At 45.1% G+C, this 12,421-nt stretch overlaps 1 protein-coding gene across 1 annotated transcript in view; it reads right to left on the bottom strand.

The window, feature by feature from the left end:
- The window catches only part of arhgap24 (Rho GTPase activating protein 24), a 73,102-nt gene extending 61,953 nt beyond the window's left edge, over positions 1–11,149 (bottom strand). Inside the window, exon 1 of the mRNA XM_028601571.1 lies at positions 10,705–11,149. The gene's annotated coding sequence lies outside the window, so the exon portion shown is untranslated. The remainder of the gene's footprint in view (positions 1–10,704) is intronic.
- Between the last annotated feature and the right edge of the window lie 1,272 nt (positions 11,150–12,421).

Below are 12,421 nucleotides of genomic sequence, written 5' to 3'. Positions count from 1 at the left end.
CGGTGAAAGCTATCATCTGAGCAAGGGAAAATTCAGCAAGGAAAAATTCTTCATTTTGTGGGATCATTTAACACTTATATTAGAGGGAATAACCTCTGTATCTCTCTGCAGCTTCCTACACACTTGATTCTCTTAGTTTAAAGGTCCCATGACATGGTGCTCTTTGGATGCTTTTATATAGACCTTAGTGGTCCCCTAATACTGTATCTGAAGTCTCTTTGCTGAAATTCAGCCTTGGTGCACAATTACAGCCACTAGAGTCCCACAATGAGCTTTCCTTAGTATGTGCCATTTCTGTGTCTGTAGCTATTGAGTAGGAGAGAGGGGGGGCAAGGTGGAGGGTGGGGGTGTGGCCTTGACCAACTGCCACTTTGCTCGTTTGAAAGCCATGATGTCTCTCTCTCATGGGTGGGCCAAATTCTCTGGGTGGGCAAAGCAGAGAAAGCGGAGGTAACCTTGCTCCTTATGACCTCATAAGGAGCAAGATTCCAGATGACACATCTGAGCTTTCATTTTCTCAAAGGCAGAGCAGGATACCCAGGGCTCGGTTTACACCTATCGCCATTTCTAGCCACTGGCGGACGATAGGCAGGCTGGGGAAACACATATTAATGTATAGAAACCTCATAAAGTGAAATTTTCATGCCATGGGACCTTTATCCCATGGACCTTTTTTGCTTACCAATCTGTAAGCACACACATGAACACACACAGCCTAAATCACAGTGTAAGGTTGATACCATGGTTGATACACCCATCTGTTGATGGAGTCACCTGCTGTGTTGCCAGTCTGGTGCCACAGCCCCTTCACAATTTCATGCCTCCTGTACAGGGCCTAGTTAACAGCACTGCTGGGACTGGCCTGTGCTGCTATTAAGTGAAAAGGTAAATAACTCATAATGTGAGTAACTTGGAGCTAGCTGAGAGAAGAAACACTATTTAAAATGTACATTACACTGTGGTCCAGTCTAGTGGTAATACATTGCCACACAGGGAGAGAAGGCATAATCATTACTACATCTATAAATCAACAGACAAATAGAAAAAGATTAGTAGAAAAGTTAGGGGTTCTTTGGCCCACGCAGGAACTGCATGATGAATTGTGTCTCAGAAAGTTACTCATTTTAATTTTTATTAAAAGCCAGATTGTGGGTTCAAGCAGACTGGTGAACTGGGGAACTGGTGTGTTAACAACAGCCATAAAATAATGAATCCTATATTTTGTGAACAATATGGAGATACACTATGGTGGAATAAGCAACTGCTTTTAAGCGGACATTGGATGATGACGAACACGATAAGACCACGTAAGTGGTGTGGGTCAATCGGTCCACCACTTTGTTTCAGGCTGAAATGTCTCAACAACAATTAGTTTGCCATTAAATTTCATACAGATGTCCATGTTTCCCAGAGCATAAATCATAATGACTTTGGTGATGCCCTGATTTTTTATTTAGCACCACCATGAGGTTACAAGATAACAACAATAACAGTTGGTTGCCAGCCGATCAAATGTTTAATTATCAAACCACTTTGCATGCATACTAGTAATATGGATTGCAAGGAGGCTGGATATTGTTTTGTTTTCTAGATTAAGCTGCCAAAATCATTCAAAAATACGGAAAATTGTGGATTCTCAACCACCGCTGCTTGAAAAGCTGTTAACTCGGAGTAGATGTCCTGTATCTGACAGAGAACTGATCACTTACTCACTGACTCACTCTTCTGACTTTTTGCTTACTATATATAGTTCAGTACACTGCACAGCTATCACTGTCTTCTTACATTATAAACATGGGTGCTTTACCAGGCCAAGGAGCTAGCAAAGCAAATACATTCATTTATGTTAATATACCAGATTTTTGTAAAGCAACAACCGAACAAGGGCTAAAGGCAAGACATCTGACCTGGTTTTCAAACCTGGATTTTATATGTAGCCATTCTTTTTGCAAACAATTCTCCAGTGAACCTCCTGATGATGCCAGGTGTGGCTATAAGCACATTTGTGATGCAACTGCAAAGTCTCTGCAAGAACACATCACTACCTGACTGTTTTGTTTATTCAGCACATTGAAAACAGCCTCTCAGTGGTGCCCTGTAAAACACCTGTGTGTGCAGGTGTGTGGATATACTGTGTCTTTGTGTGTGGCAGTGTCTCTGTCACCTGAGCCCCAGTCTCCAATATAAGCAACTACATATATAATATTGATGTTTTTTTGCTCATCATAACAACAAAAAGGAACATCTAAAATAAATAATATGATATCTACTTTACAAGGCAGCAGGAAATGGCACGTTTATGAAAGGTAGTTTCGGGAAAATAAAATGTCACTTCTGAACCTAGAAATACGAATAGAAATAGTTTCTAAGGTGCAACCTATTTTAAAATGGATGCCTTTGGATCCTTGTTAAAAAAAAATGCCTATACATATATGTTACATTTCAAATTAAGCAAGACTTGTATTCAAAATTGCTGGAGGAGAACTCATTTTGGGATTAAACTTTTACATACTACACAGAAAAAAAGACATAGTTAGAGATTGACATGAAGCCTAATTTTCCTCTTTGAGTTTGGTGATGACATCAAGTCAAATCTCTAGAGTAATGAATGTTGCCGTATGATGGAGCATTTCCTTTCCAAAGGGGAAATTAAAGCTCAACATTACCATCTGCTCATGTCTAGTAACACTTGATTCTGTCTCTTGAGTTTAAGAATATCCCAGATTTTTCTCACAGCACGTCTGAGGACTTTGACCATACTAAGAAGTCATTGAGAAGAGACACCCTGACCTTCACTATAAAAAAAAACAACAGCTCAGTATACAACACACACACACACACACACACACACACACACACACACTTACACATACCACAAACTAGAAGAACAACACAACGATAGTCATGAATCAGCCCCCTAAGGTTTTGTGGCATGCACTGTAATTTATTTTAGCAGGATGCAATACATTTGTGGCTCTGCGGCAGTCGAATAAAATGAATACATTCCACAAGTAAAATAAAAAAAAATGGATGGATTGACTTTTCTAAGAGAGGTACAAATCCTTCAAACCACCATTAGTCTTTGTCTCCATTTCAGCACAGTTATTAGTATTCTCTGTCTGTCTGTGTCCATCAAATGGATGCTGAGCCAGGCCATCTTAGCATCAGGGACACCTTGTTGTTGGTTTGAAAATATCCGTCCGTCAGTGAAATCATAAAATGCAGCTACTGGATGTGTCTTTAGTGATGAAAGCTCTTTTCTTTGAATTGTACAATAAATCATTTTCAGTTGTTTCCTGGGACACAGCCATTTGATGTAAACTTGTGATGATGACTCTATTCGTGATTAAAAAAAAAGGAGTTCTGTGTTTTGTCGAGTGCTATGGCATGATAAACAGTGTAGGATAACTCAGTAACCTTTACAGATTATATTAAGTATTTTCCTCATGTGTAAATGATTTCAGAAGCACCATATGTTAGCTACATCACAAATAACATTATACCCTTACACAAAGGAAAAAATGATTTCTTGAGGTCTAAACAAGATGGGAAGTTTGATAAGATTGTAAAAACACAGAAATGTGATACTGCAGACCTTGTCCATACAGGACTTGTCTCACAGCATCAGGAGGTTGCTAGTTGTCTGTGCTTGCACAGAGCGTTTGTTCCCCATATGGGAGAGTACTGAAGCTAACAGCACACAGAAAGCCTGAACTGCTGTTTGACACGGCTTTGTTTGAATTGAGCTGCTTTGGGGGAAAGGATATTGAATCTGGCTCATGCTTTGGGAAATTAAAGTTGTGCTTGGGAAGACTTTCAACAGTTACCTCAATCATACATTTTGGGCTGCAAAAAGAGGAGCATTTAATTCCCATAATTGGAACTTCTCCGTGAACCATCACCTTATCGTGGTGGAGAGGTTTGTGTGTCTCTGTGAACCTGAGGGCTGTGTTGTCTGGAGCTTTGTGCTCCTGGTAGGGTCTCCCAAGGCAAAGTGGTCTCAGGTGAGGGGCCAGACAAAGAATGGTTCAAAAACCCCAATGAAGAAGCAAGGTAGAGATGGAGTGACCCTGCCCGGAGGAAGCCCGGGCCCCGCCTGGAGCCAGGCCCAGACGGCGGGCTCGCCGGGCGAGCGCCTGGTGGCCGGGTTTGCCACGGAGCCCGGCCGGGCACAGCCCGAACAAGCGACGTGGCTCCCATCTCTCCAGCCCATGGGCCCACCACCTGTGGGAGGAACCGTTGGGGTCGGGTGCGATGCCACATGGGTGGCAGTGAAGGTCAGGGGCCTCGACGGACCAGACCCGGGCGGCAGACGCTGGCTCTGGGGACGTGGAACGTCACCTCTCTGTGGGGGAAGGAGCCGGAACTGGTGCGGGAGGTGGAGCGCTACCGGTTAGATCTGGTGGGGCTTACCTCACGCACAGTCTCGGTTCTGGAACCATACTCCTGGATAGGGGTTGGACTCTTTTCTTCTCCGGAGTTGCCCAGGGTGTGAGGCGCCGGGCGGGTGTGGGGATACTCACAAGCCCCGGCTGAGCGCCGCTGTGTTGGAGTTTACCCCGGTGGACGAGAGGGTCGCCTCCCTACGCCTGCGGGTTGTGGGGGAAAACTCTGACTGTTGTTTGTGCATATGCACCAAACAGGAGTTCGGAGTATTCGGCCTTCTTGAGACCTTGACTGGAGTCCTGCATGGGGCTCCAGTGGGGGACCCCATTGTTCTGCTGGGGGACTTCAACGCACACGTGGGCAATGATGGAGACACCTGGAGAGGCGTGATTGGGAGGAACGGCCTCCCTGATCTAAACCAGAGTGGTTGTTTGTTGTTGGACTTCTGTGCTAGTCATGGATTGTCTATAACGAACACCATGTTCGAACATAGGGATGCTCATAAGTGTACCTGGTACCAGAGCACCCTAGGCCAAGGTCAATGATCGATTTCATAATCGTTTCATCTGATCTGAGGCCGTATGTTTTGGACACTGGGTGAAGAGAGGGGCAGAGCTGTCAACCGATCACCATCTGGTGGTGAGTTGGGTCAGGGGTGGGGAAGACTCTGGACAGACCTGGTAAGCCCAAACGTGTAGTGCGGGTAAATTGGGAACGTCTGGAGGAGGCCCCTGTCCGACAGACTTTCAACTCACACCTCCGGGCGGAGCTTTTCGTGCATCCCTGTGGAGGCTGGGGGCATTGAACCCGAGTGGACAATGTTCAAAGTTTCCATTGCTGAAGCTGCGGGAGGAGCTGTGGTCTTAGGATCTTAGGTGCCTCAAGGGGCGGTAACCCACGAACACCGTGGTGGACACCAGTGGTCAGGGAAGCCGTCCGACTGAAGAAGGAGTCCTTCCGGGATATGTTATCTCGGAGGACTCCGGAGGCAGTTGCAGGGTACCGAAGGGCCCGAAGGGCTGCAGCCTCTGCCGTGAAAGAGGCAAAGCAGCGGGTGTGGGAGAAGTTTGGAGAAGACATGGAGAAGGACTTTCGGTCGGCACCAAAGTGTTTCTGGAAAACTGTTCGCCACCTCAGGAGGGGGAAGGGGAACCATCCAAGCTGTGTACAGTAAGGATGGGACACTGTTGACCTCCACTGAGGAGGTAATAGGGCGGTGGAGGGAGCACTTTGAGGAACTCCTGAATCCGACTAATACGCCCTCTATGTTAGAGGCAGAGCTGGAGGATAACGGGGATTGTCGCCGATTTCCCAGGCGGAAGTCACTGATGTAGTCAAACAACTACACAGTGGCAAAGCCCGGGGATTGATGAGATCCGTCCAGAAATGCTCAAGGCTCTGGGTGTGGAGGGGGGTTGTCCTGGTTGACACGCCTCTTCAACATTGCGTGGAAGTCTGGGACGGTGCCAAAGGAGTGGCAGACTGGGGTGGTGGTTCCTCTTTTTAAAAGGGGGGACCAGAGGGTGTGTGCCAATTATAGGGGTATCACACTTCTCAGCCTCCCTGGTAAAGTCTACTCCAAGGTGCTGGAAAGGAGGGTTCGGCCGATAGTCGAACCTCGGGTTGAGGAGGAACAATGCGGATTCCGTCCTGGTCGTGGAACAACGGACCAGCTCTTCACTCTCAAGGATCCTGGAGGGAGCCTGGGAGTATGCCCAACCGGGTCTACATGTGTTTTGTGGATTTGGAGAAGGCGTATGACCGGGTCCCCGGGAGATACTGTGGGAGGTGCTGCGGGAGTATGGGGTGAGGGGGTCTCTACTCAGGGCCATCCAATCTCTGTATGACCAAAGTGAGAGCTGTGTCCGGGTTCTCGGTAGTAAGTCGGACTCGTTGCAGGTGAGGGTTGGCCTCCGCCAGGGCTGCGCTTTGTCACCAATCCTGTTTGTAATATTTATGGACAGGATATCGAGGCGTAGTCGGGGTGGGGAGGGGTTGCAGTTTGGTGGGATGGGGATCTCATCGCTGCTCTTTGCAGATGATGTGGTCCTGATGGCATCATCGGCCTGCGACCTTCAGCACTCACTGGATCGGTTCGCAACCGAGTGTGAAGCGGTTGGGATGAGGATCAGCACCTCTAAATCGGAGGCCATGGTTCTCAGCAGGAAACCGATGGAATGCCTTCTCCAGGTAGGGAATGAGTCCTTACCCCAAGTGAAGGAGTTCAAGTACCTTGGGGTTTTGTTCGCGAGTGAGGGGACAATGGAGCGGGAGATTGGTCGGAGAATCGGGCGCAGCGGGTGCGGTATTGCATTCAATCTATCGCACTGCGTTGTGACGAAAAGAGAGCTGAGCCAGAAGGCAAAGCTCTCGATCTACCGGTCAGTTTTCGCCCTACCCTCACCTATGGTCATGAAGGCTGGGTCATGACCGAAAGAACGAGATCCAGGGTACAAGCGGCGAAATGGGTTTCCTCAGGAGGGTGGCTGGCGTCTCCCTTAGAGATAGGGTGAGAAGCTCAGTCATCCGTGAGGAGCTCGGAGAGAGCCGCTGCTCCTTTGCGTCGAAAGGAGCCAGTTGAGGTGGTTCGGGCATCTGGTAAGGATGCCCCTGGGCGCCCCCTAGGGAGGTGTTCCAGGCACGCCCAGCTGGGAGGAGGCCTCGGGAAGACCCAGGACTAGGTGGAGGGATTATATCTCCAACCTGGCCTGGGAACGCCGATCCCCAGTCGGAGCTGGTTAATGTTGCTCGGGAAAGGGAAGTTTGGGGTCCCCTGCTGGAGCTGCTCCCCCCGCGACCCGACACCGGATAAGCGGACGAAGATGGATGGATGGATGGATGGAACTTTACAGACTGTTGGCTAAACTGTTAAAAATGTTGGTGTTAGGTAGGGACAGTGGCAGAAAAACTTCAGGGAGCACTGTCGAGAGAATGTGCACTCAACAAACCTGGATCTACCAACTTTCCCATCGTGCGGTTGCTATAAAGCATCACATGCCAAAATGGTTAAAATGACTGTGCTAAGTGCATTTTACAGACATCATGTACCATACTTTTAGTAATCTTTGAAACAATGTGTCCTTTCAGGCAGTCGATTCTAAGGCTTAAATGACAACTTTCACTGGCGGCTTTGTGATCTAGCTAATTAAGCTAAGGTTAGCCTCATGAGTTGGTTGTAAACTCTGTCTATTACTGACTATTGTGTTATTATATAATGTCTCCATCTGACTCATTTTAATGCAATTCAGCATGTTTGACAGCTGACTGAATCCACCTGGCTATAACTTAGACTCTGTCTGTGTTTCGTTAGCAACCATCTCTCTAAGGCTTATTCAGATCAAAGCCAATAGATTTGACAAAGTCCATGTTCACTTAAAACTGAGTCTCATTTGGTTGGGTATGTGCACAGTACTGTACCCTGCTAACATCTAAAAACATGCAACAGAGGAAACATGAACTTCTAATTGCCAGTCAATGCTGTCAACCCTTTAAATATCCAGAAGCAACCTTCCCCCTTAAAGTCTGCACAGTAGGGCCTCCATGACCCACATGTGTTAAAGACAAATATAACCCTCCGCTACCAAAGCTGCTACTTTCGAGAGCAGTCTGTTTCTGTTGAAAAGTCAAAGAGGTGAGAGGAGGGCATGTTTCTTGCTGTGCCGTTGGTGTGCTAATAGTTGAATAGGAAGTGAAAGAGGAAGGGCTTCAGAGCATTCGCAGATGGAAGTACTCACACACGTGAAAAAAACAAAACATAATCCATTCCTCTAACACATACACCAGTCAGGTCTATCATGATTTAATACTGAACGGGGTTGAAGTCAGGTCGCGATCTGAGAAGCTATCCTTCATTATGGGGTACCCACACAACCCACTGTGAATCACAGAGAGAAAGGCTAGATGGATGAAAGCAGGAACAGAGGAAGGGTGGTAAGGGTGGGCAATATAATGTATCACAAACACAGAAAGATTGGTTCTTGGAGATAAATTTCCTTTTTGCTCCCACTGCTGAAACGCCAAGTAAATTCCCTGGCTTTCCTGTATGATTCAATGTGATGAGTCAGTGTCTATTTTGTCTACACACCGATTTAGACGCCATATGTGGCCCCCTTCATAGTCTACAATGCAGCCCTTTTGGTATGATATACTTGCTACCCCATCACTAGCATCGTCGCCCCTCCCTCTCCATTTTCCTCCACGCCATGTGTCACAGTATGTCTGGGAAACTGAGCAGCAGCTCTGTGGAGAAACAAGGGTGAAGACTTCACATTGACCACTGACTCATTCTACATGTGTTTGACACACTGTAAGGACTGAATGAATGATACTGTTGATATGGCTGGCTATCCTTTGTTAAATACAAGGGAATATTTTCCTGACAAAGTAAGATACGATGCTAAAGTCAGAAAGTGAGAGGGCAAACTGAAAATCACACCTGTGATCATAGTCATTTCCCTCAGAGTTGTTTGCAGTTTGGGGAAAGCTGACTCTGCATTTTAACCTTCATAAATGTCCCTATAGATTCTCTGGGTGACCTAGCAGATGTTAAAGGAGTAGTTTGACATTTTCACACTTATTTACTCTGGTGGAAAGTTTGATGAGAAGAAAGGGCAGGGGTAGAAGGGGGGGCAAATTAGAAAATAATATGTTAATTAGTGAGCGTTAGATATGCTGGGACGCAGATTTTCCTCTGACAGAAGCAGGCTAGCTGTTTCCCCATTTTCAGTCTTTGTGCTAAACTAAGCTAACCATCTGCTGGCTGTAGCCTTATATTTAACGGGCAGAAATGAGAGTGGTATCAATTTTCTCATCTGTCTGCCAGAATGCAAATACGAGAATTTTTCAAAATGTCAAACTATCCTTTCCAATTTGATCTCAGCTTTTAGCACAATTTTGCTGCCGTTTCAGTCCTCCTTGTCTCCATCTCTCTCTCTCTCTCTCTCAATCTCAATAAACCAATATCACAGAGTTAGACCAGGGAACAGTTGAGTGAAGCAGCTGACACGAGGAACCTGATCCCTGGGCTTTCCAGCAGCACAGCTTGTGCACTGCAGACATTCCTGGCACACGGGGGTCATCATATCTTCCCTCCTTCTACCTCAGCTCATGCCTTGTCTGCTTTCATGTCTTCCTTTTTTTCTTTTTTTAAACACATCAGGTGGGGGAAACAAATTGCAGAGATGTCTCTTTTTTTCAACACTTATCCACCTTGTCCTTTCCTTCTCATCTTTTCATTCTTATTATTTGAAATCTTGTCTCATTCTCCTTTTCTGCCTCCTTTTCCCATTGTGCTGTGAATAGTTGCAGTCAGCGACATCCTTGTACATGTGGCATAACAGACACATTAATCCAGACATAATTAAGTTCCCTTCTCTGTTTTGGACAGCCGACAGCCAGACAGGGGGTAAGTGTTTTGGATTGGCATATGCAACAGCCTCACCATCTGTATGTCCTGCACCAGAATTAGCAAGCCCCTGCACTAATGCTGGTCTATCAGAACGACAGTGCAATACGTGCACTGAATTTTGATTACATGGCTAAAACCTACCTGAAAAGTTGAGAAAATTGATGCTTTCCAGCCATCCAATAGTCATTGCTATGGTGACTAACAGTATATTTGTGTTTCAGTTATACTGTTACAGGCTTGCGATGAAGCTACAGTAAAATGCTTTAGATAAAGATCGTATCTTATAGTTATTTTCAGCAGGCATCTTTATATAACGAAAGTGATTTCCTCGTGTGCATCTCTACTCCAATCTCAATATGATGCTTACTGCTGGAGACACAGCTGAATGAGTTGTCACTACTGGTGTTTAACACATTGGAAATACATGACATTAATGAACCATTAGTGATCAAATCCATTAGAATATTTGTGAATCTGTGATTGATGTTCGAAAAGCTTCTTCCAAAAAGTACAGATGAATCTTACCTTATCTCATGGCACATGCTGACCTCCTCAGCTTGAATAAAATATTAAACAGATCCCGCAAAACACCACCAAATGTCATATCAACTACCATATACCGCTATGCTCGAGAATGCGGTGTTACTTCTGTAATTTTAGATGCAGTTTAGCTCCAGTTATACCTTCTTAAAATATAAATTACATAACTTAAAGGCTCACTCATCCCCGACTGGAGACTGGACCAGTTAGTCAAACCATTTGTCTTCAGCATCTTCACATTCCTATTTCATGGCAAAAGTGAGTGGAGATGTCAAGAACAATGGGGACATTGCCACAAAATCACCAATATATAACAATAAAATATACCTCAGAGGCAGAAACATACTATAAAATTCAAAGAGCAGACTCACCTTTCAAATAAACAGCCTTGTTGAATTCCTCACCGCTGATGTGTGGTGATGCACAACTATTGTATCCAATCCAGTGACAGGTAATCAATCAACACCAACAGAGATCCTGGACTGAGACGAGCTGAAGTTATCCTCCAGCTCAGCCGCTGCTGCTGCTCCCCTCCTGAACAAACTCAGTGTGTGCAGAGTGGATTGAGTTAGCTGAGGGCCCAGACGAGCTGTTATAAACTTTTCCCCTGACTGCTCACACCATCTGCATGCTGAGAAAGTCTCCGCTGTGAACAGGATGGCTGTCGCGGTCAGCACAGTCACACATGGGGCAGCATTACAGCAGGAGTCTGCCCAGACACATGCACTCACTCACTCACATACACACAAACACACACTCTCTCTCCCCTAACGCTGCAGCCTATGCAGTCCGAACTCCTCCAGTCATTCTGGCTGGTGAGACAGTCACACTCAGTCTGAGAAGGCTGTGTATGTATATGTTGGTTACAGAGAGGAGGAGGGAGGAGAGAGGGAGGGTGTGTGTGTGTGTGTGTGTGTGTGTGTGTGTGTGTGTGTGTGTGTGTGTGTGTGTGTGTGTGTGTGTGTGTGTGTGTGTGAGAGAGAGAGAAAAAACATGTTTTAGGAAGTCTGAAGATGAGAACTGACTGAGCAGTGCTCCAGCAGTGCAGCTCACTTTCTCTTTTCAAATTATACTGTGAGGAATCGGCAGTTTTTAAAGACTCACAATGTGTTCCACTCTTCTCAAAATATCAACAGCCAAGAAATGACCAAACTGCATGTTTAATAATGTGGAATATAAACCCTGAATTCCCCATATATCACCTGTGAGTAATTCAGCATACAAACACTAAAAAGCTGCCCCAGTTTTAAGGCTTCTTTAAGATGTCATATACAAATGATTGCATGCGTGCAGCTCGACAAACATTTATTCAGTGACACTATCCTCACTTTGGTGCAAGCCCAGCTGTATACACAACAGTGGAAAGTGCATGTTGTTTACCTGGGAGTGGTCTAAAATGTCTTCCTATTCTATAATCCCACAGTGGTTCCTTCTGAAGAAGAGCATTTTTCATTTTGTAAGTACTCTACAGAAATAACAGTGATGAATGTGTACAATAAATGGAGATAATATTATACTGTAGGTATAGGCTTTATACAGTATTCATGGATCTGAGGCTGTTGCAGTTTCAGCAAATTACTGTCTGCTTTTATGGAATTCTGACATGTAGAGTACATTCCTGAGCTCAATCATGCAATCATTAAGCTCCTTATTGACTCCTCACCACCTTAATTACTAGACATGGACTATTGATTCAGGAGAAGAGATCGGGCAAAATGAAATGAAAAGATGTTCCTCTCTTACAGATTCCAACGTATGGTGTCATGCAAGCTATACAAATAAAAATGAAGTAATTAAATTTAATAATACACAAGTTTACTGTAGAACAGTTAAGAAATATGCATAAACTGTACACAAAAAGAAAAGGTTGGAACAAACTTCAATGCAGATGATCAAGAATGGAGGAAGAAGTTTTTTTTATGCTGTTTTAAAAAAGACATAAAGACAAAAACAAAACAAAAAAGGTATATTCACCACCAAAATAAGACTATGTGTCTATCTATAATATAGTGAAATGGGCAACATGCAGGCTACAATGTATATTATCACCACAAGACAGATGCAGAACCTTTACACGTGTATCTCTCT

This window comes from Perca flavescens, chromosome 16 (genome assembly GCF_004354835.1).
Source record: "Perca flavescens isolate YP-PL-M2 chromosome 16, PFLA_1.0, whole genome shotgun sequence".
In the NCBI taxonomy this organism is placed as follows: Eukaryota; Metazoa; Chordata; class Actinopteri; order Perciformes; family Percidae; genus Perca; species Perca flavescens.
The sequence above is the reverse complement of the archived record's forward strand: the minus strand, read 5'-3'. Positions and strand labels throughout refer to the sequence as shown.